Source organism: Sphaerodactylus townsendi, linkage group LG03 (assembly GCF_021028975.2).
Source record: "Sphaerodactylus townsendi isolate TG3544 linkage group LG03, MPM_Stown_v2.3, whole genome shotgun sequence".
Classification (NCBI taxonomy): domain Eukaryota; kingdom Metazoa; phylum Chordata; class Lepidosauria; order Squamata; family Sphaerodactylidae; genus Sphaerodactylus; species Sphaerodactylus townsendi.
In genome coordinates, this window is record NC_059427.1 from 144,829,268 (window position 1) to 144,851,785 (window position 22,518).

Consider the following 22,518-nt stretch of genomic DNA (forward strand, 5'->3'; position numbering starts at 1 on the left):
AATGAATGTAGATACAAACCAGTTTGGGGAAAAACCGGGACCTTTTGAGCACAGTTTCAGCGTCCCCACTGCAGCTTCTGCCCCACAAACGATCCTTGTTCCCAGAAACGCAGCAGCAACGAAGGATTCCCCACTGAGGCGGATTGAACACGCGATCCGCTCAGGGGCTATCCTGATTGGCTGCTGCATTGTGTTGGGGCAGGAATTTTATTTTTATTTTTAACCTTGCGGATCCACGCCTAAAAGCGAGCATCACAAGAGAACGAATTCTATATGGAAATGAAGAAACAGGCTTATCTGCTTAAGCCCTGCTCTCGCGTGCAATTCTCCTTGTTTCCGCGCGCCTCCATGTAGTCGGATCTACGCAGATACGATGTGTAGCACTGCTTTGTGTTGTCTTCTAATCGGTCGATCAGTCAAAACTGGCCTCATGTTGCTTCTTATCCACGTAAATCTCCGGTTCGCAAAAAAAAGGCTGTGCGCGATGCGTTTTCATTGGATGGGAGGCTCCACGTCACTACCAGAGGCGGGAAAAATGAATCCGGATTCACTCCCCCCCCCCCAACTTCCCCACCGCTCCAGATTGCCCACGCATTTTTTGAAAAGGTCTACTTTCTTGCAGGTTCTAAAATAACACATGCTGAGGAGTGTGTGTGTGTGTTTGTGTGTGTGTTGGAACAAGCGACTTCTGCATGCGTGGGCACTGAGGGTGCTGTGTATCTCATCCTGTGTTGTTGCCTCTCTTGTTTGTCCTCCTTGTCTGGGCCAGGAGACCACCCACTAACTTCCTCACTTCCCCATGCTGGTCTCTCTTCTGACCTGGCCTTCGTCCTGAGCGCATGGACAATGGCTACCTGCCTTAGTGGGGCTTTCCCACTGAAGCACTCTCTCACTTCCACACACGTGACGGTGCGTTAGAGCGCCCACTTGTCGTAGGGATAGTAATCCTTAGATTAGGGTTTCTTTCTATCTACCTTTTTCCTGGAACAAAGCTGTGAACTGGAGGTGTTTGAATAAATGTAAGTTTTACCTTTTACATTTATCTCTTGAGAAGTTTCCATAAACTGCACTCACACACACCACTGGGCTGATCCATAATTCTAAACTAAATCTAACAGGGGGAGTGCCAGAAACGGGATGAAAGCGTGTTCGGCGCTGGTGCAGTGGGGAGTTCTGCTGGAAACCTGGATATTTTGTGTGACGAGCACGCATCTAATCCTCAGTGGGGAATCGACCCTTGTGGTCACATTCCTATTTCAAGCAACGTAATATTGATGGCTTGTTATATTCCCGTTTTATGTTGTTTGGTAGGGTTTAATGCAAAGGTACAATATTATCATTTGGATATCGTCTGGGAGAAATAAAGCCCAGATCAGGAACCCCTGGTCCCCTAGAAATGGCTGATTGGAAGGAGGCAGGAACGAAAAAGGGGACAGCGACACATCTCTGTGATGGCAGAGCAGCAGTCTCCTTGAACAGCTCTATCAGCAGTCTCCTTGAACAGCTCCAAGTTCGCAGAGGGTTGCATTAAACCAACAAATCGGCCTGGTGTTAGCCTCCAAGTTTCTAAGTATTCCTCTCTGGAAACTGTGGGGTGATAATAGAGGGCTTGGAGCTTTGCAGCTGGCCACAGCTCGGAAACCACGGCGGAGGCTGTGCCAGCCCAGATGTAAATCCTGTAAATAAAAGGAAGTTATTAATAGCATGCGATTGGGACCACCCCTTGGCCGCAGCACCTGGGCTGGGCCAAAATTCCAGGCAGACGCATGAAGGATTCCTTTTGCTGCCGCCATCGACAGGGCCACAGGAATTGTGAAGGTTTGGGAAACAAAAGGCAGTCAAGGCTGAATTCAATCCAGGCTGCAATCCAGAATAAAAAGTGAACCCATAAAAATGAGCTCATCCCTACTTTTGGTTCAATTATGGGGAGTGCTGTGGTCAAAATGGGACCTTCTCTTTAGCCACTCATAGCCCTCCTACCACTATTAGGCTTTCTTTTTCCGGCAGACCAGAAGCACGCTAGCCATTTGGCTTGGAATTGAATTCCCAAGTGCAGGAAGGGCCCAGGGACTTTTCCATCTCAGAAATGAGATGGCTGAGGGGGGACACGATAGAGGTTTATAAAACTACGTATGGGGTAGGGAGATTTTTTCTTCTTCCTCTCCCAAAATACTCGAGCTCAGGGGCATCCAATGAAGTTAGCGGGCAGTAGATTCAGGACGAACAAAAGGAAATATTAGGGGACAACAACGGGTTAAACCCGGGGTGTGCATGCGGGGGACGGGACTTCGCATGGTCTGCCCCGTGTTCCCCCCCCCCACCCACCCATGTTTTTTGAGAATCATCATTTTCACTATTCTCTTGTTTGAACGTGCCTCCCAGCCACAGCCATTCGCTTGGGAGAGCCCTACTGGACCTTGCTCGGCTGCAAGGCGTGGTAAAACAAGAGAACCATGAAAATTGCAGTTCTCAAAAAACATGGGTTGTGGGGGGAACACGGGGCAGACTATGCGAAGTCCCGTCTTCCACATGCACACCCCGGGTTTAACCCGTTGTTGTCCCAGGTTTATTGGCTGTGCAAAAAGGGCCTTAGAGTGATATAGTGCCCCTCCCCAAGGTATCCAGACATGCCGGGTTGCTCACTCCAACACTATCAGTTCATCAGTTCATGAACACAGCATGACAGGGAAATCTTAAGCTCTCTCTCTTCCCATGTACTGTGGTTGTGATCCACGGTTGGCCCCTGCACAGGAGAATCTGAACTTCAGCTGAGAACTCCTAACATCAGTGGTGGGATCCAAAAATTTTAGTAACAGGTTCCCATGGTGGTGGGATTCAAACAGTGGCGTAGCGCCAATGGGGATGGGCGGGGCACGACGGGGGCGGGGCATTAATAATTTCTCTGTTCCTGTAAAAAACTCTTACTGTAAAAAAAAAAGTTCCTAATTTCCAGCTGGTATCTTTCTGCCCATAATTTAAACTCATTATAGCAAGTCCTATCGTCTACTGCCAACAGAAACAACTACTTCTCCTCTAATTGACTGCCTGTCAAATACTTAATACTTTCAAATACTTAATTTTGTTTCTAGAAATCAAAAGAAGGAGACTTTCCTTCAACAAGGAACTTTACCATATTACTAAAACATGTTTTGAAAACAGCCCAACAGGGAGAATTATCCCGTTTTCTAACCAGCCACATAGGAAACAACAGGACTTTATGATTTTTGGACCTAATGGAATATCTAATGGAAAGCAGACCCAATTAGTAACCCACTCTCGGCACACACAAATAATTAGTAACCCACTCTCGGGACTGGTGAGAACCTGCTGGACCCCACCTAGCACATTTTATTAGTTTGTCCAAAATTTAACGATTTTAGACCAAACCTGTTTTTAGGGAATCCCTTACTGGTCCATCCAAGCCTTTTTAATCTTAAATTGAACTATCTTCTGAATACAGAGAATCCCAAGCAACTGAACATAGTGGCCAAATTCTTGCTCACTATTACGAAATGATTTCCTGGTCTCCTCTTTCGCTCTGATGTATGCATTTTTGAAACAGGAGTACCTGTTTTATCTTGTAAAACTGTATTTGGATTACTATGTTTTAATGCCTAATAAAGGTCTTTGAACTTGAACTTGAACTTGATCCCACCTCTGCCTAACATGCATTGGTTCAACAGTTCCTGGGGCTGTAAGGAGAGATTCCTTACTGCATCGGATCTGTACTAAACCATTTTTAATCCTTTGCTTGTGTAAAATTGTCTAGCAGCAGAATTCTGCAGGATTTATTTTTAAAGAGAGATTAACCACCTTTAATTCTGATAACACAAAGGAGTAGGGAGTAAGATTTGGTTCTCTGAACTATAAACCATCAAACCGGCAGGAAGCCTGTAGAAGCCTTTATCTTTGATCAAGAAAAGATTCCTTTCGTTGAGCAAGAACAATAATAGGCACGGAAACATTAAGCCCACAATTGCTGTGAAGATAGTTGCTAAAACTATCAAAGTCTCTACTTTTATTTCATCAAATTAATGGTTTTAAAAAGCAAAATTAAAAAGCAAAAGTTTTAAAAAAGTTTTAAAAAGCAAAATTAAAAAGCAAAAAAAATTGTTTCAGCTTTTGTCTCACTGCTTTTAGAGATTATAAAAAAGCCCACGTTGCCCACCTAGTCTTCTTCTGAGACTTCCACACAGAGAAACCTGAGTTTGCTTGTCCAAGAGTACATATTTATTTTTTAAAATCAATCTTTCTCTAACTCTGATCTATTACCATCATGTGGTTATATATAGATAGCTGACTGGTGATAACCAAATACGAGAAATGCACATAAGCCAATCAGCCGCTGCATGAGAGATACAACTGATCTAACAAGATAGGGCCAATCTGAATTCTTAGTCTATTAAAAAGCAATTAACCTAACTTTTTTTCCTGTAACTGTTTCAACTAACTGCCCAAGATGAACGTCACTCTAAGCATCAAGAGTTTATGGAATCATAGAGTTGGAAGAGACGCCAGAGGTGTTCCTCCCATTGGGCAAAGTGGGCAGTTGCCCTGGGCGCTGCCTTGTGGGGGGCGCAAAAACTGCAGGTTCGTCTGTGGGATTTTTGGCCTGCAGATGGCGCAGGTTTTAGGCTAGCAGCACCAAAATTTCAGGGATTTTTCAGGAGACTATCCAGATGATATCACCCAGGTTTGGTGAGGTTTGGTTCAGGGAGTCCAAAGTTATGGACTCCCAAAGGGAGTGCCTCATCCCCCATTGTTTCCAATCGGAGCTAATAGGAGATGGGGGCTACACCTTTGAGGGTCGATAACTTTGGACCCCCCTGAACCAAACTTCACCAAACTCCTGGGTGGTATCATGAGTAGGGTCCTCAGCGAAGATACTTGGAAATTCCTTTGGTACAAGTATTCAGAATAATTTGCATTCTTGACAGCAGGCAAGTGTTCTGACAGCAGGCATTTCCCCAGATTTTCTTTTCCTTTTAAATCCACTTTCTATTTCTTTTATTCCCTTCTTTATTTCTTTTTTATTCGCTCAATGCCTAGTGAAGGTGAGTATTACGATTTTGAAAGCCTTTTGAAAATGTTTTCAAAAAAATATTTCTGCTGTGTTCCGATTTGTGAGTTGGGGCATGTTCTATAATGTGATGGTGACTTTGAAACGACCTGGTGGGAAAATTTTTTGTTTGGTCACGGTGGGGGAGGGTGGCTGCCCATGGGGGCGGGCATCAAACTCAGGTTTTGCCCAGGGCTCCAGTTTGCCTAGGTACGCCACTGAAGAGACCCCAAGGGCCATCAAGTCCAACCCCCTGCAACTCACTTAGAGTTAAAAAGTACGTAAGCTCAGCCTCTCAGTTAGCTTACAAACCCAGCAAGAAGGAGTGATCTCATAGCTACTAGCTACAGGGTAGAAAGGCAAGGATCCAGGAGTAATCAGCTCTCTTTGGAGGGGTTGTAGCTCAATGGTAGAGCATCTCCTTGGCATGCATAAAGTCCACGTTCAATCCCCAGATTCTCCAGCTAAAAGGACTAGGTAGTGGGTGATGTAACCTCAGCCACAGACACTAGACAGCAGCTGCCAGTCTGAGTAGGCATCTATCAATGCCAATTTTGGCATCTATCAATGCCAATTCTGATAGAACAAGAGTCTGATTCAGTATCTGGCAGCTTCATTTGCCGTTCATGCCATCCTAGCAGGATGCAGCGTTGACCAAAAAATGTATACTGTATACGTAAATACCGTATATACTCGTGTATAAGTCAACCCGCATATAAGTCGAGGCACCTAATTTTACCACAAAAAAATTGGGAAAACGTATTGACTCGCGTATAAGTCGAGGGCGGGAAATGCAGCAGCTACTGGTAAATTTCAAAAATAAAAATAGATACCAATAAAATTACATTAATTGAGGCATCAATAGGTTAAAAGTTTTTGAATATTTATGTCAAAGAAAAACAGTAAACTAGCTCTGTAAGTGGAAAAGGGAGTCAACAAAAACAATATGGTCTCAACAATAACTTTAAAAGCAGAAAAACCTTAGCTCAACCAGCAACCAAGCTAAAACACAAGAGTTAAAATCCTTCAAAACTGGATTTTTGGTCAGGGGAGGAATGTTTATGTTAGCAGTACCAACATTTCAGAGTATCTTTAGGAGGCCCTCCTGATGATACCACCCAGGTTTGGTGAAGTTTGGTTCAAGGGGTCCAAAGTTATGGACCCTCAAAGATGTAGCCCCATCTACTATTAGCTCCCATTGGAAACAATGGGGGATGGGGGCACCCTTTTTGGGGGTCCATAACTTTGGACCCCTTGAACCAAAATTTACCAAACTTGGCTGGTATCATCAGGAGTGTCACCTGATGATATCCTGAAATTTTGGTGCCGCTAGCTTAAAAACTGCGCCCCCTGGCGGTTGACAAAGTAAAAACCCTAAAATATTTTTTAAAATTCATCTGACTCGTGTATAAGTCGAGGGAGGCTTTTTCAGCACAAAAAATGTACTGAAAAACTCGACTTATACATGAGTATATATGGTAAATGATAGAATGTGGCTTTTACACATACAACTATATTCACATCCCTGGTTCTATTTTTATTCTTTTGGATTCCCTGAAAATTCTTCAGAGAGTTCTGCTGAGTAACATTTCATTACACTTCCCTTGAAATTTCACTCTGATGTGAAAATTGGTGACAGTTAAAAATAAGGTAGCTGGAACCCCAGAATCAGAGGGAAATGGGGTTTAAAGAGACTTTCCTCCAAATACAATTTCTTTATTATTTATTTGGGATATTTCTATCTGGCTCCTTTAGACTCCGAATCGAGGCGGCTTACAACAGTATCAAAACACGCCATTAGCCCCAATCAGTGTAAAAACTACTCATAAAACAGAAGGGGACTATTTTGAAAGCTTGTAAAATAAAACTGTTACCCACAGCCAGGGGTAACTAGAAAGTGATTTCAGAGTGATTTCAGCTTTGTCAGCAATGAGCGATAGTGGTTTCAGAGTGATTTCAGCTTTGGCAGCAGTGAGTGGATGCAGAGGCAGGCTGCCTTCAGAGCAGAGGTTCTTTATTGTGATTTCAAGCCCTTTCCAGGCCAGACTGCCCAGTACAGAACGAAACACAGCCCTTTTTATACAGTTTTTCACCTGATCAGAGGAGGAAGGGGGCAGTCCCCTGCCACATAATACAGACAATTTAAAACAAAGAGGAGGAAGACAGTCTTTTGTTTTTGCTGATGGGATTAAGTCCCAGAAGAAAAGGCTGCCAATGAATCTTGAGATCCTAGAAGTGGAAACTTCAATAGTCCAATGGGTCTTGAGATCCTAGAAGTGGAAACTTCAATAGTCCAGTGGGTCTTGAGATCCTAGAAGTGAAAATTCAAATAGTCCAATGGGAAGTAGGGTGATGTCCTTCAAACAGCCAAGGCACTCCTTGTAAGTCCAAAAAGGTCTTTTGTTGAGGTTGACAAACTTATCAGATTGTAACACTGAGTTGTCCTTACTTTGCATTTTCTGACCTACTTCCTTGTTACCTAGCTAAAATAAAACTACTAAAATCCTAAGAGGCCCCCCCCACCACCCCCCAGGCCCAAAACCCCCCCCCCCCCCACCCCCCCCACACCCCCCCCCCCCCCCCCCCCCAACACCCCCCACCCCACCCACCCCCCCCCCCACCCCCCACCCGCCCCCCCCCCCCACCGCCCCCCCCCCCAACCCCCCCCTCCCCCCACCCGCCCCCGCCCCCACCCCCCCCGTCCCCCCCCACCCCCCCCCCCCCCACCCCCCCCCCCCCCCCCCCCCCCCCCCCCCAACCCCCCCCCCCCCCCACCCCCCCCCCCCCCCACCCCCCCCCCCCCCCACCCCCCCCCCCCCCCACCCCCCCCCCCCCCCACCCCCCCCCCCCCCCACCCCCCCCCCCCCCCACCCCCCCCCCCCCCCACCCCCCCCCCCCCCCACCCCCCCCCCCCCCCACCCCCCCCCCCCCCCACCCCCCCCCCCCCCCACCCCCCCCCCCCCCCACCCCCCCCCCCCCCCACCCCCCCCCCCCCCCACCCCCCCCCCCCCCCACCCCCCCCCCCCCCCACCCCCCCCCCCCCCCACCCCCCCCCCCCCCCACCCCCCCCCCCCCCCACCCCCCCCCCCCCCCACCCCCCCCCCCCCCCACCCCCCCCCCCCCCCACCCCCCCCCCCCCCCACCCCCCCCCCCCCCCACCCCCCCCCCCCCCCACCCCCCCCCCCCCCCACCCCCCCCCCCCCCCACCCCCCCCCCCCCCCACCCCCCCCCCCCCCCACCCCCCCCCCCCCCCACCCCCCCCCCCCCCCACCCCCCCCCCCCCCCACCCCCCCCCCCCCCCACCCCCCCCCCCCCCCACCCCCCCCCCCCCCCACCCCCCCCCCCCCCCACCCCCCCCCCCCCCCACCCCCCCCCCCCCCCACCCCCCCCCCCCCCCACCCCCCCCCCCCCCCACCCCCCCCCCCCCCCACCCCCCCCCCCCCCCACCCCCCCCCCCCCCCACCCCCCCCCCCCCCCACCCCCCCCCCCCCCCACCCCCCCCCCCCCCCACCCCCCCCCCCCCCCACCCCCCCCCCCCCCCACCCCCCCCCCCCCCCACCCCCCCCCCCCCCCACCCCCCCCCCCCCCCACCCCCCCCCCCCCCCACCCCCCCCCCCCCCCACCCCCCCCCCCCCCCACCCCCCCCCCCCCCCACCCCCCCCCCCCCCCACCCCCCCCCCCCCCCACCCCCCCCCCCCCCCACCCCCCCCCCCCCCCACCCCCCCCCCCCCCCACCCCCCCCCCCCCCCACCCCCCCCCCCCCCCACCCCCCCCCCCCCCCACCCCCCCCCCCCCCCACCCCCCCCCCCCCCCACCCCCCCCCCCCCCCACCCCCCCCCCCCCCCACCCCCCCCCCCCCCCACCCCCCCCCCCCCCCACCCCCCCCCCCCCCCACCCCCCCCCCCCCCCACCCCCCCCCCCCCCCACCCCCCCCCCCCCCCACCCCCCCCCCCCCCCACCCCCCCCCCCCCCCACCCCCCCCCCCCCCCACCCCCCCCCCCCCCCACCCCCCCCCCCCCCCACCCCCCCCCCCCCCCACCCCCCCCCCCCCCCACCCCCCCCCCCCCCCACCCCCCCCCCCCCCCACCCCCCCCCCCCCCCACCCCCCCCCCCCCCCACCCCCCCCCCCCCCCACCCCCCCCCCCCCCCACCCCCCCCCCCCCCCACCCCCCCCCCCCCCCACCCCCCCCCCCCCCCACCCCCCCCCCCCCCCACCCCCCCCCCCCCCCACCCCCCCCCCCCCCCACCCCCCCCCCCCCCCACCCCCCCCCCCCCCCACCCCCCCCCCCCCCCACCCCCCCCCCCCCCCACCCCCCCCCCCCCCCACCCCCCCCCCCCCCCACCCCCCCCCCCCCCCACCCCCCCCCCCCCCCACCCCCCCCCCCCCCCACCCCCCCCCCCCCCCACCCCCCCCCCCCCCCACCCCCCCCCCCCCCCACCCCCCCCCCCCCCCACCCCCCCCCCCCCCCACCCCCCCCCCCCCCCACCCCCCCCCCCCCCCACCCCCCCCCCCCCCCACCCCCCCCCCCCCCCACCCCCCCCCCCCCCCACCCCCCCCCCCCCCCACCCCCCCCCCCCCCCACCCCCCCCCCCCCCCACCCCCCCCCCCCCCCACCCCCCCCCCCCCCCACCCCCCCCCCCCCCCACCCCCCCCCCCCCCCACCCCCCCCCCCCCCCACCCCCCCCCCCCCCCACCCCCCCCCCCCCCCACCCCCCCCCCCCCCCACCCCCCCCCCCCCCCACCCCCCCCCCCCCCCACCCCCCCCCCCCCCCACCCCCCCCCCCCCCCACCCCCCCCCCCCCCCACCCCCCCCCCCCCCCACCCCCCCCCCCCCCCACCCCCCCCCCCCCCCACCCCCCCCCCCCCCCACCCCCCCCCCCCCCCACCCCCCCCCCCCCCCACCCCCCCCCCCCCCCACCCCCCCCCCCCCCCACCCCCCCCCCCCCCCACCCCCCCCCCCCCCCACCCCCCCCCCCCCCCACCCCCCCCCCCCCCCACCCCCCCCCCCCCCCACCCCCCCCCCCCCCCACCCCCCCCCCCCCCCACCCCCCCCCCCCCCCACCCCCCCCCCCCCCCACCCCCCCCCCCCCCCACCCCCCCCCCCCCCCACCCCCCCCCCCCCCCACCCCCCCCCCCCCCCACCCCCCCCCCCCCCCACCCCCCCCCCCCCCCACCCCCCCCCCCCCCCACCCCCCCCCCCCCCCACCCCCCCCCCCCCCCACCCCCCCCCCCCCCCACCCCCCCCCCCCCCCACCCCCCCCCCCCCCCACCCCCCCCCCCCCCCACCCCCCCCCCCCCCCACCCCCCCCCCCCCCCACCCCCCCCCCCCCCCACCCCCCCCCCCCCCCACCCCCCCCCCCCCCCACCCCCCCCCCCCCCCACCCCCCCCCCCCCCCACCCCCCCCCCCCCCCACCCCCCCCCCCCCCCACCCCCCCCCCCCCCCACCCCCCCCCCCCCCCACCCCCCCCCCCCCCCACCCCCCCCCCCCCCCACCCCCCCCCCCCCCCACCCCCCCCCCCCAGGCTCTCCAGATGTTCAGAGAACTGCAAATTCCCATCAGCCCCTGTCAGCATGGCCAATTGGCCATGCTGGCAGGGGCTGATGGGAATTGTAGTTCCTGAACATCTGGAGAGCCGCAGGTTCCCTACCCCTGTGCTAGTCTAAAAACTGCGCCATCTGCAGGCCAAAAATCCCACAGACGTACCTGCAGTTTTTGCGCCCCCCACAAGGCGGTGCCCAGGGCAACTGCCCACTTTGCCCAATGGGAGGAACTCCTCTGCCAAACTGAGAGGAAGAGAGAGAAGGACTGCTTTGGCAGTGGTGCCAGCATCTCTCTGCTGCTGCCCCGAGTTCCAGTCTTGCTGTTTCCCCCCCGCCCTCCCTCTGGCCACGGAAGAGTTGTTATGCGTGGTTGGAGGCAGGGAGGAGCGGGGAGACCGTCCCGTCCGAAGACTGAAACAACGAAGTGTTGGGCTGTAGTTATATCGCTGGAGCAATGGACCTTCTAATCCAGTGATATAGTGCTAAATTTTTAAGCGCCCCAAAGGGAAGACCATGGCGGCAGAGGGTGGGCAAATGGCAGCTTGGGACTCTTTGCTGCGGGGGTAATCAGGTGAGAACAGAAAGCTGCAGGGAAACCCTGCTGTGAAGCGAGCAGCCGGGGGCACGTCGCGCCTGCATAACAGGCCTCAGGTTCAGTTCTGCTTTCTTTTATGCAAACCAGACGAGTACAGGTAAGAACTTGCATTCCCATCTCTCGCTGAGATCCAGCCTATTAAGTTTGAAACGCAGCTTTGCATAATACCCCTCTTTGCAACAATTGCCTCTTCATCGCTGGGGCTGCACGCGATGCTTTGGCGAGGCGCTCTTCTTCATTTTGTTGCGTAGCTTGATGTTATCATTGTCTTACTCCGAACCTGTTTTGACAAGCTTCCCTCTTTGTTCTGGTCCAGACTTCCTAGAATTCAGAAGCAGATCCTGAACAGCAGCCACTACGAAGTCTTCGTTTGCGATGTCCTGCAGAGGGGTTGGAATCGGATCAGAAAATAAGTTCAGAGATCCATCCGACAGCCCAGCGATTCTGCCATGTCTTTTACCTCACAGATCTTCCTTCAAGTGTTCACTTCACCGCACATATTCGCTGTGAAGTGTTGCAAAGAGTGATCTAGTGCCAGAAGCAGTTTGAGCCCGTTGGCCATACAATCAAAGGCATTTGTTCAAAGCTCAGTTGATTGTTCAAAGTTCATTTGTTCAAAGCTCAGTTTATTGTGCTTGGAATACCAGCGTTTCCTCCTCCTGTTGACAATACTGTTTTATTGTTCCCAAGTCGACATTGGAGTCCTTAAAATAGGTGGGGCCAGGTGAGGTTCGTGCCATCAAAGTTTCTGATTAGCTATAGGACAGTGATGGCGAACCTTTTCGAGACCGAGGGCCCAAACTGCAACCCAAAAACCACTTATTTATCGCAAAGTGCCAACACGGCAATTTCACCTGAATACTGAGGTTTTAGTTTAGAAAAAACGGTTGGCTCCGAGGCATGCGTTACTCAGGAGTAAGCTTGGTGGTAGTTGGTGGCTTTGCTTTGAAGCAACCGTGCAACTCTTCCAACGGGTGAATCACGACCCTAGGAGGGTTTACTCAGAAGCAAGCCCCATTGCCAGCAACCGAGCTTACTCCCAGGTAAAGGATTGCACTTTAGTTCACATGAAAATCAGTGGGGTTTAACAGCGCTTAACAGGGTTACCTACACTGCTTCCCCAAAACTAGGTCTTAGGTTTAATGCTAAAAATCGAGCCCATCAGCCAAGGCCAGCCTAGATGTGTGTGTCGGGGTGGGGGGGCGACTCTGTTTGCACGTGCCCACAGAAAGGGCTCTGAGTGCCACCTCTGGCACCCGTGCCAGAGGTTTGCCACCACTGCTATAGGAGATGTGACTGGCTGTGCAGGTTAAAATAACATTGTATGGTCAAAGGCTTTCACGGCCGGATTCAACTGGTTGTGGTGGGTTTTCCGGGACCCGGAAAACCCACCACAAAAAGTAAAATAACATTTCCACAGCAATGCCATTATAGTGTGGGTTTTATTCTCTTTCTTTCTCTCCTGTTTCCCAGTATATTTAAAAACATCAATCCTCTTGTCCATTTACTTTGGCTTCTTCTATGTGTGTGGTTGGCGCTACCTTTCATGGCGGCCATTTGGTGGCCTGCCTTTCACAGCGGCCATTTTGTAGTTGCACTTGCCAATATCTGTCAGTATTCCAAAGCTGCCCACAGGCTCAAAAATGTTGAGGACCACAGTTCCAAAGGGACAACTGGGGACTAACATGAACTCTCGGGTATTGCAAGAGCCAGCATGGTGAGTTTGATTCCATAATCAATTCCAACTGGTTTGATTCCATAATCCTCCATAAGGGTGGGGGACTCTTATCTGATAAACTGGATTGGTTTCCCTGCTCCTCCACATGAAGCCTGCTGGCTGACCTTGGGCTAGTGGGCTCCCGGGACATTTGTCCCCCAATGTCTCCATGGTATCTACACCTCTGCCTGAGTGGCAGAGGCTTATGTGGTGAACCAGATGTGTTTCCGCACTGCTACATTCCTGCTGGGTGACCTTGGGCTAGTCACAGTTCTCTCAGAACTCTCTCAGTCCCACCTACCTCACAAGCTTTGAGGCTTTTTAGAAGAGAGAAAGGCAGGGTATAAATCCAAACTCTTTGAGAGCCAGTGTGGTGTAGTGGTTAAGAGTAGGTGGATTCTAATCTGGAGAACTGGGTTTGATTCCCCACTCCTCCACCTGAGTGGCACAGACTTATCTGGTGAACCAGATGTGTTTCCACACTCCTACATTCCTACTGGGTGACCTTGGGCTCATCACAGTTCTCTCAGAGGGCCTGTAAGACGGAGCTGTTCCGCCGGGCCTTTGGAGGATCCAGCCGCTAATAGTGCCCGGTCATTGGCCCTTAACATCTGGGCCGCTAATCCATCATTGAGACTCGCCATGCCTCCCTTTATCGTGGGGAGGGAGGGATTTTATATTATTGGAACGCTGGACGCCAACCTACATCTTGAATCTTAATTTAAATTTAAACCTGGGCCTATATTTGATAAATGTATTAGGAGATTTTATCGCTGCTTTTAAATGTTATTTTAAATGCTATTTAACTGTACTGTTTTACATGTTGTACACCGCCCAGAGCCCTTCGGGGATGGGGCGGTATAAAAATCTAATAAAATAATAATAATAAAATAATAATAAGAACTCTCTCATCCCCATCGACCTCACAAGGCGTCTGTTGTGGGGAGAGGAAGGGAAAGGAGCTTGTGAGCCACCTTGAGTCTCCTTACAGGAGAGAAAGGTGGGATCTAAATCCGAACTACTACTACTACTATTCTCCTCCTCCTCCTCCTCCTCCTCCTCCTTTATAGGCTTCTAATTTCAGAGACAGCAAAGTTCATGTCTTCTGTCCAGACAGGGAACCGGTTATGGGTGCAGAAGAGAAGATAAGTCTCCAAGCAAGCCAGGAAACAGTTTGGAAGCATCACTTGATGATGACCTCTGTAAAAAGTTGCCCCATCCAAGGCAGCTTTTATTCCTGGAACTTTGTAGCTCAAAGCGGCCCCAGATCATTCTTAGAACCAAACTAAACTTTGGCCCGTTCCGCACACGCAAAATAAGGCGTTTTCAAACCACTTTCACAACTGTTTGCAAGTGGATTTTGCCATTCCGCACAGCTTCAAAGAGCACTGAAAGCAGTTTGAAAGTGCATTATTCTGCATGTGCGGAATGAGCCAAAATATGTAAATACACGGAGCAGTCATCCAACCATTTTGGTGGACCAGGATTTGGGAGACCCCAAATCTTCAGGAGTTTCTCAACTTGAATCTGACACCCTGACCCCCTCCCATTCCAGACTGTTTTTCACTCCTCTGTAGGATTACCAGATCACCAGCATTTGGGGATTGGGGTGGCGGGGGGGGGGGGAAGAGTTGCCAGCCAGCTCCAGACCCTTGACCTGTGGCCCATCCATTAACTTCTCAACCTGGAGTTGGGGGCTTGTTCTTCACTTCTGTAGGGTGGCCAAAACAGTTGTGGTTTTCAGTCAGCTGCTTAATTGACAATATTTGTAGTCTGCCTTTCTCAGTTGAACTGACGGCAGATTATAGAGCAGTGGTGGCGAACCTTTGGCACTCCAGATGTTATGCAGTACAATTCCCATCAGCCCCTGCCAGCATGGCCAATTGGCCATTCTGACAGGGGCTGATGGGAATTGTAGTCCATAACATCTGGAGTGCCAAAGGTTAGCCACCACGGTTATAGAGATTATTGAACATCCCGTCCTGATACAATCGACAGGACGGGATGTTCAGTCAACAATACCATAGGATTAGGGTTGTAGAACCAACCAGGTCTAAAATTAAAACTGGAACAAAGCATCAGGGTTAACATGACACATTGAATGATGCAGAATTCCAAAGTAGGAGCCCAGTTTCAGCAAGCTAAACAGTAGCACAAACCACCATCCCTGATCATTTTTCTAAGGAACTTTGCGAATCATTTAGTACTTTGTAACTCTGGCGCCTGCACAGAGAAGCCTTCTTGGGGCGATTTTGCACACGAGTAAAATAGGTTCAACCCAGTTCCCTGAGAAGGGTACTAACCTAGGTCGAAGCCATTGTTGTTCCCCACTGCAACCAGCTTGATCCCAGCTCAGAGGGTGGGATCATCATTTGTGCCTTCGCTGCTCCGTTCGATTGGCTACCATTGTTCTCACGGCCATGTCTCCCTCTATCCCTCACCTGCGTTATAAAAAAACTGCCACAGGAATGGAGGAGAGGAGCTTTAAGGTGGCGTTTTTTGATTGGCCAGCTGTACACATGCCCAAAACACTCAGCTATGATTGGCTGAATGGGGGACTCCTGGCACCAGAGATTCCGCACTTTACTGGAATCGTGAGCTGAGGATTGGCGTGGTTCCTGAAAAGTAGTAACGGAGTTCCCAACTGGAGTCGGAAATTTGACCGTTACACGGGGCGAAACTGGTACAAAACCACGTCGATCCCAGTGGTTGTGCGGAGCACTTAGGTCGAACGCAGCTCGAACTTAGGTTGATAACTCAAGTGTGGAATCGACCTTGGATAATTCAGTTTTTCATAGTTTGTGGAACAAGTTTAGATGTCATCATTTATGTAACTTTCTTATGCCGCTCATTCTGTCTGCGCTGTGAATTTGTCTGATTTCGTAGCCCTGAAGCAAAGCAGAACCGTAGGGCAGAGGCAGCCTTTGCAAACAGGGAACCACGAATTTGGTCATTTCTTTCTTCACCTGTCTCTCCCGGATGCCCTGTGGCTAGACTCAGACTCCAAACTCAGCAGTTCCCCATCGCTGGGCTTCTTTCTATTCAGAATGCTAGACCACAGACCTTCCACCCAAGGTTGGATCTACAGAAAATGGCACCTGGAGCAAGCTTTGTGGTTTCCCCCTCCCCCAACACCTGACACCCAGCTTTTACGTAAAACATGCTGACATTGAGAGAGGGGAGACGGCGAGTTGCTTGCAGAGAACGGAGCCTGATCGAAGAACTGAAATTCCCCAGTTCTTTAGCAGAATAAAACTCAACAGAGTTGTAAGAAAGGAATTATCCTTTAGTAAGGTTCTGGATATAAAAAGTTAGGCTACAAAATATACTTGACAAAAGAGGAAGGCAAAAATAGTCATGGGCAAAAGGCACAAGCGAGCTTACACAATAATCAAACATAATGTAACGCTCTTCCGTCAGCTGTGTTATCAGGGAGGTTTGCCAAAACTTCATATCAGCAATGGCTTTGTGCATTTAATGGGCACTGTGTAGACCAGGGGTAGGGAACCTGCGGCTCTTCTGCCCTTGCACTGCGGCTCCACAAGCCGAGCCGCCGGCCCCATCCTTGCCCACCCTGCAGGCAGCAGGGCGGGCGCACCAACTGCCTGCGGCCGGCTGGGCCACGCCACGGGCTTCCTCTCTCGCCTGCCCCGTTGGAGCGGGGTGGGCGCTTTCCCGGCAGCTGGCAAGGCCGAGCCGCTGGCCCCATCCTTGCCGCATCCATGCACTTCTCAGAATGAGCAGAGTAAAAGGTTAAAAAACCCAATATATACAGTGTTATCTTTATTTTAAATGTCAAAAATTATTTGCGGCTCCAAGTGTTTTCTTTTCTTGTGGAAAATGGGTCCAAATGGCTCTTTGAGTGTTAAAGGTTCCCTACACCCTGGTGTAGACCAGCGATTCCCAACCAGGGTTCCGTGGCATCCTGGGGTGCCGTGAGCATGTCCCAGGGGTACCGCGGCAATACTGTTACCACCAGAGAATTGAGAATAAAAATTGTCTAAGCATAAACTCTAATGTACCCCCTGAGAAAAAAAGGAAAATATGTGCCAATAACACAAAAAACCACTCCTTTGGGACAAAGCATTGCTCAAATAACTCTTTCTTTATTTTGTTTCAGTACATATAGGTAAGCATTTTTGGTATGTTCTAGATTCTTTGATGTGCATGCATTATGTTACATTGTAGACTCTATGATGTTACTTGATTTGGTCTCATGTGAATAGCGTTTACGATCTTGCTTGGGAAAAATATTGTTTTTAGGTAGAAGAGGCATATGTTACAGTAATTTGCATTAGCTAGAGCTCGGGTTAAAGGAAGTCAGCCCTGGAAAGCAACTGAAGCCAACACCCGGGAACATCTCATCACCAGAAGACAAAACCCTTTTGGATTACAAATTGAATCTGATGGCGGCACACCCAGATGTTCCAGCCATTGGAGAACGTGCCCGCACCATCATTGGGCAGTTCGAACTTTCCTTTGTTCTAAAACCAAGAGGCGGGAGCCTCAGGACAGGACTAACATGCAGCACCCATTGATAACAGGATTCTTGGGTGTGTCATCAGAAGCCAAGTTTTATGAATGGGACGCTTTCTACTCTCGGACCTTGCGAAACCATGAAGAGACGCTTCACCGCGAGACTTTAGTTTTCATTCATTAAGTTGTAATTGTATATGTTGTTTTATGTGCTAATGTGTTCCTATTTGCTGTAGGGTAAGGGACCTGCCCCCTTACTTGCCCCTTACCGGGTCTGCCCCCTCCCCTGATTTGAGTGTATAAAAAGTTTTGCGCTGGGTTCCGCAGCGCGGTTTTTTGGGTTGAGCTGCTTTTGAGGAATCATTTGGCAATAAAGGATCCCCTGCTTGGAAGGATCTTCGGTCTCCTACGCCTGTCTCTTCCCGGTTTTGCTGCCATGAGCTGAAATCACTCCTAGAAATCACTTTATGTTACCGGGGCAGCGGTAACAATGCTACCAGCCCCCCCCCCCCACTTTTGCGGTGTCTCCCACCGGCACCAGCAAGGATATGGAGCTGGCCCAGGGGGCAGGGCCTGCCGCAAGGTTAGCAGCAGGAAAAAACAGCATCAACAATACAGCATAAGGAGAAGGAGAAGAGTAAAAAGAAAGGCATGGAGTACACAAAGCTACACGATACTATGCAGACAATGACGCCCCAATCAACCCATTAACAGCTCACCTGCCCTGCACTGACAGAAACAAGCCAAATGTTGCAGCTATCCTACTCCTGCAATAACTTATAGGAAGAATCACAAGAGATGCCAAATATTCTAACAGAGGTCGAATCCCCACTACCGTCTTAGCCAGGTTTCAGAACACAAACTAACCAGGTTTGAGGATGACCTCACGCTCGAATCTCACCACTTGTTTCAGAACCAACTGGTTGTCCACATTAGCCAGGTTTCAGAACACAAACTAACCAGGTTTGAGGTCGTTTGTGTTCTGAAACCTGGCTAAGACGGTAGTGGGGATTCGACCGGGGAGGTCGTCCCTCAAACCTGGTTAGTTTGTGTTCTGAAACCTGGCTAAGATGGTAGTGGGGATTCGACCTGAGTCGTCATTTATGTATTTGTTTGCTTTATTCGAATTCACCTTTCTCACTGAGGCCCAAGGTGGAACACATAGTGTAGGCCACCTCAATTCATAGGATGATGCAATTGCCAGGATGATGGGAACACGTCCCTTCAAGTGGCGTCTGGGACTCCCGTCCTCTCGTGCCACCCCCCGCCCCCACCCCGCCATTCTGCCAGTGTTCCCACCTCAATGCATCAGACTGAGAGCATCTTCTCATAAGTAGGATTCTTGCTGATGCAACAGTCCCAGGAGAATTTGCCAACTTGGCTCATCGTGTTTCAGGGCATTGTATTCGCAAAGATTCATGTTCCCAGCTCCCATACTCAACAGCCAAAAGGAGTCTCAAATCTCACCCAGCCAAACCTCCTCAATTGTTGGTCACTCTGAATTTTCCAAAGTTATTCTGTTTTCTAGAGAGTGATTCTGGCGATCGGAGTGTTGCTTGCCAGATATTCAAATATCCTCATGATCAGCCTGGCTTCATAATAAAGCTTCTGTCATTTAGCAATAAGGGCCTCCAAGTAATATGTGCACGTTTAACCCGTGTACAAGTTCGTTGGAGCTCACCCAGGAAGAGAACGTACAACATATTTTGCATTAATAGACAACTTCTCTAACTCAAAAACCCTTCAACATACAGAACAATACAACCAAGACGCATATAGCTAAATGCATAGATATAAAAACAAGCAGAAACATACAACAGGTTCTGTTAATTCAAGGCCTATTGTGGATTGTGATCAGCTTTGCATTCAGTGTGCGTTCCTGTCAGGGCGCCATTTCTTGCGCGGGGATATGTTTGCAAGATCGAAACAGGCCCTGCTCTCGCCTCGCATTTTGCGAGTGCTCTTTAAACACAATTTTTTTTCTCTCCGCTGGGAGAGCGGCAGGAATCCCGGTCCACACAGAATTACCCTGGAAATTTACCCTCTGCCCTCCCCACCTCAGTGTGGTTGTAGTGGTTAAGAGCAGGGGGATTCCAATCTGGAGAGCTGGGTTTGATTCCCCACTCCTCTACCTGAGTGGCAGAGGCTTATGTGGCGAACCAGATGTGTTTCCACACTCCTACATTCCTGCTGGGTGACCTTGGGCTAGCTAGTCACAGTTCTCTCAGAACTCTCTCAGCCCCACCTGCCTCACAAGGTTATTGTGGGGAGAGGAAGGGCAAGGAGTTTGTGGGGCTTCCCCCACTTCCCTTCTGCTGCGCACTACTCCGGGAAAGTAGCGCGGGGTCCAGCAGCGCTCCCCACTTGCAAGGGCGGCAACCACGCAGCCGCCCCGACGCTGCCGCTCTTGCACCACCTCAGCGCGCGTCATTCCTGGCGCTGAAGAAACGGCACCTTTTGATGACCCCGCGCGGAGCGGAGGTCGTGGGGAACTCCGAGAGCGCGTCAAAAAACGGACCGGAAAAATTATACAAGACACACGTATGCTGCTAAAGTGGCATTCAATGTATTACCCTCTTATATTTCTAATCATACATAAAATACAAGTGCAACAATGCTTATTTGTATTTCTATTCCAAGTGGACTTCCTTGGAAGGAGCGCAGGGATTTTCTCACGCGTGCTGAAACAGTTCACTCTCCCAGTTTAGTGCACCTCAAAACAGTCCAGCGTATTAGTCCGCTCACTCTTCCATATATTTACTGATCCAAAAGTATAGTACAGTTCGGATATTTCATCCTGACATTTACAGATTTCTTTTTCTTCCAAGAGTATGTTGTTATTCTGGATACCGCATGGCCGAAATCTTCACGTGAGCTCCTGCTGGAGTCCATTTAAAGGAGCCTTTCTGTTGCCAATGCGAATGCGGGGAGAAAAATTCAAGCAAGCAAAAAGTTCAGCAAGCAGAAGCTAGTCGGCGTAACTAAAGCTTTTACGATGCCTTCTTCAGTGCCTCGTAGATTGCTTACATTATCCTTGGTCAATTCCAAATCTTGTTACTCTCTTAAGACTTCCAGCAGGAGCTCAATGCGTAAGATTTCAGCCATTATCAGAATAACAACATGCTCTTGAAGAATAAGAACTTTGTAAATGTCAGGATAATATCCTACTTGACTATGGTTTCTTTGGATACAAATATATGAAGAGCAGGACTATTATATGTTGGACTGTTTTTGAGTGTGCACTAAACTGAGAGTGAACTGTTTCAACGCGAGAGAAATCCCTGCGCTCCTTCCAAGAGAACCACTTCTGAATAGAAAATACCTAAATAAGCATTGTTGCACTTGTATTTTATGTATGATTAGAAATATAAGAGGGTAATACATTGAATGCCACTTTAGCAGCATACGCAATCTCTTGTATAATTTTCCGGTCCTGCTTTTGACACGCTCTTTGAGCATGACGTTTCCATTCACTAAATTTCTAGAACTCCTCGAGGCGCCAGGAATGACGCCAGCTGGTAGGTAGCAGACGCCTTAGCGCAGCAGAAGGTGAGTGGGGAAAGCCCCTGTAAGCCACCCAGAGTCTCCTTACAGGAGAGAAAGGTGGGGTATAAACCCAAACTCCTCCTCCTCCTCTTCTCCCCCATCTACTCCACGGTGTGGTCAGTGGTGAACCACGTCCCAGAGTTGTTGACTGTAAGTTCTTTAACATTATTATTTGCCACATTTATTTTAATGAGAATGTTTTTCCTGTTTTTGAAATCATATGATTTTTTAAAAAACAGAATTATTTGAGCCTGGAAATTATCGAGGCATAGCCTAAACCGGCAGCTAGCTAACTTGGGGTGTTTTATTTTCTGAAATTACTTCAAATATGATATGAGAAATTCCATCCTTGTAAATGTATTTTCTGTACACATTGAGATTTCTAAAATATATGATTATTTGGGCTCTTCTCATAGAGTATAACACACTACATGAGCCCCGATTGAACTCCTTAATAGATCCGATGAGAAATGAGAAATATATTTCTCATTTGAGGCTGAATCAATTATGTAAGGATAATAATAGTAAAAATATTAATTTGTTATTGATTAGGGTATAAGTAACTGCTTTTCAGAAACTTATTGCCATTTTGGAATTAAAGGTTGGAAGGGAACAAATTTTAAAACTATGTAATGTTCTCTCTGAATTTTATATATATGTTTATATATGTGTGTGTGTAACTGTTACCAGCAGGAAAATAGGAAAAATATTTTCCTGAGCCTGCCACTGAACTACACTGGCTAAGGATCACAGCAAAGAGACCAGTGTTGTCCAAAAGCCCCCACAAGTCCTGGAAAGAACATGTGCATAAGGCCAAAATGTGCTGATATTATTTCATGGTTTTCCTTCTTGCCTTTTTCCTTTTAAAGGTTTACTGTAAGCCCCTCAGTGTTGGGATTTATTATTTTGCCAAATGTTTTAGGATTTATACTTTAGCTTCAGGTTCTCCAGTTGATTTAAAGTTTTTGTTACTGTTAATTTAGGATACTCTTGCTTATATATGTTTTATATGCGGCTTGTACTGTAGTGGAGGTTCTTTGTTATAAGGTTAAGGGATTCTTTACTTTAAGTGATAGACAAGAAGAGAAATGGATTAAACATGTCTTCTTACTTTATTGTATTAATAGAAGAAGCCTCTTAGGATTTTAGTAGTTTTATTTTAGCTAGGTAACAAGGAAGTAGATCAGAAAATGCAAAGTAAGAACAACTCCTTCTTACAATCTGATAAGTTTGTCAACCTCAACAAAAGACCTTTTTGGACTTACAAGGAGTGCCTTGGCCGTTTGAAGGACATCACCCTACTTCCCATTGGACTATTTATTTATTTATTTATTTATTTATTGTTTGGACTTTTATACCGCCCCATCCCCGAAGGGCTCTGGGCGGTGTACAGCATAAAATATTGATATAAATAAACAACTAAAACCTTTAAAACAGCGATAGCAACAATAAGAACAGTAATAGAGGCGTCCGGCCAACCCCATATTTTAAAATTCTCCCTGGAGGAGGAGGACGAGTCCCAAGATGACAGGCCCAGATGAAAAAAGAGGCAGCAAGGAGGGCACCACTTCAGCCCGGCTGG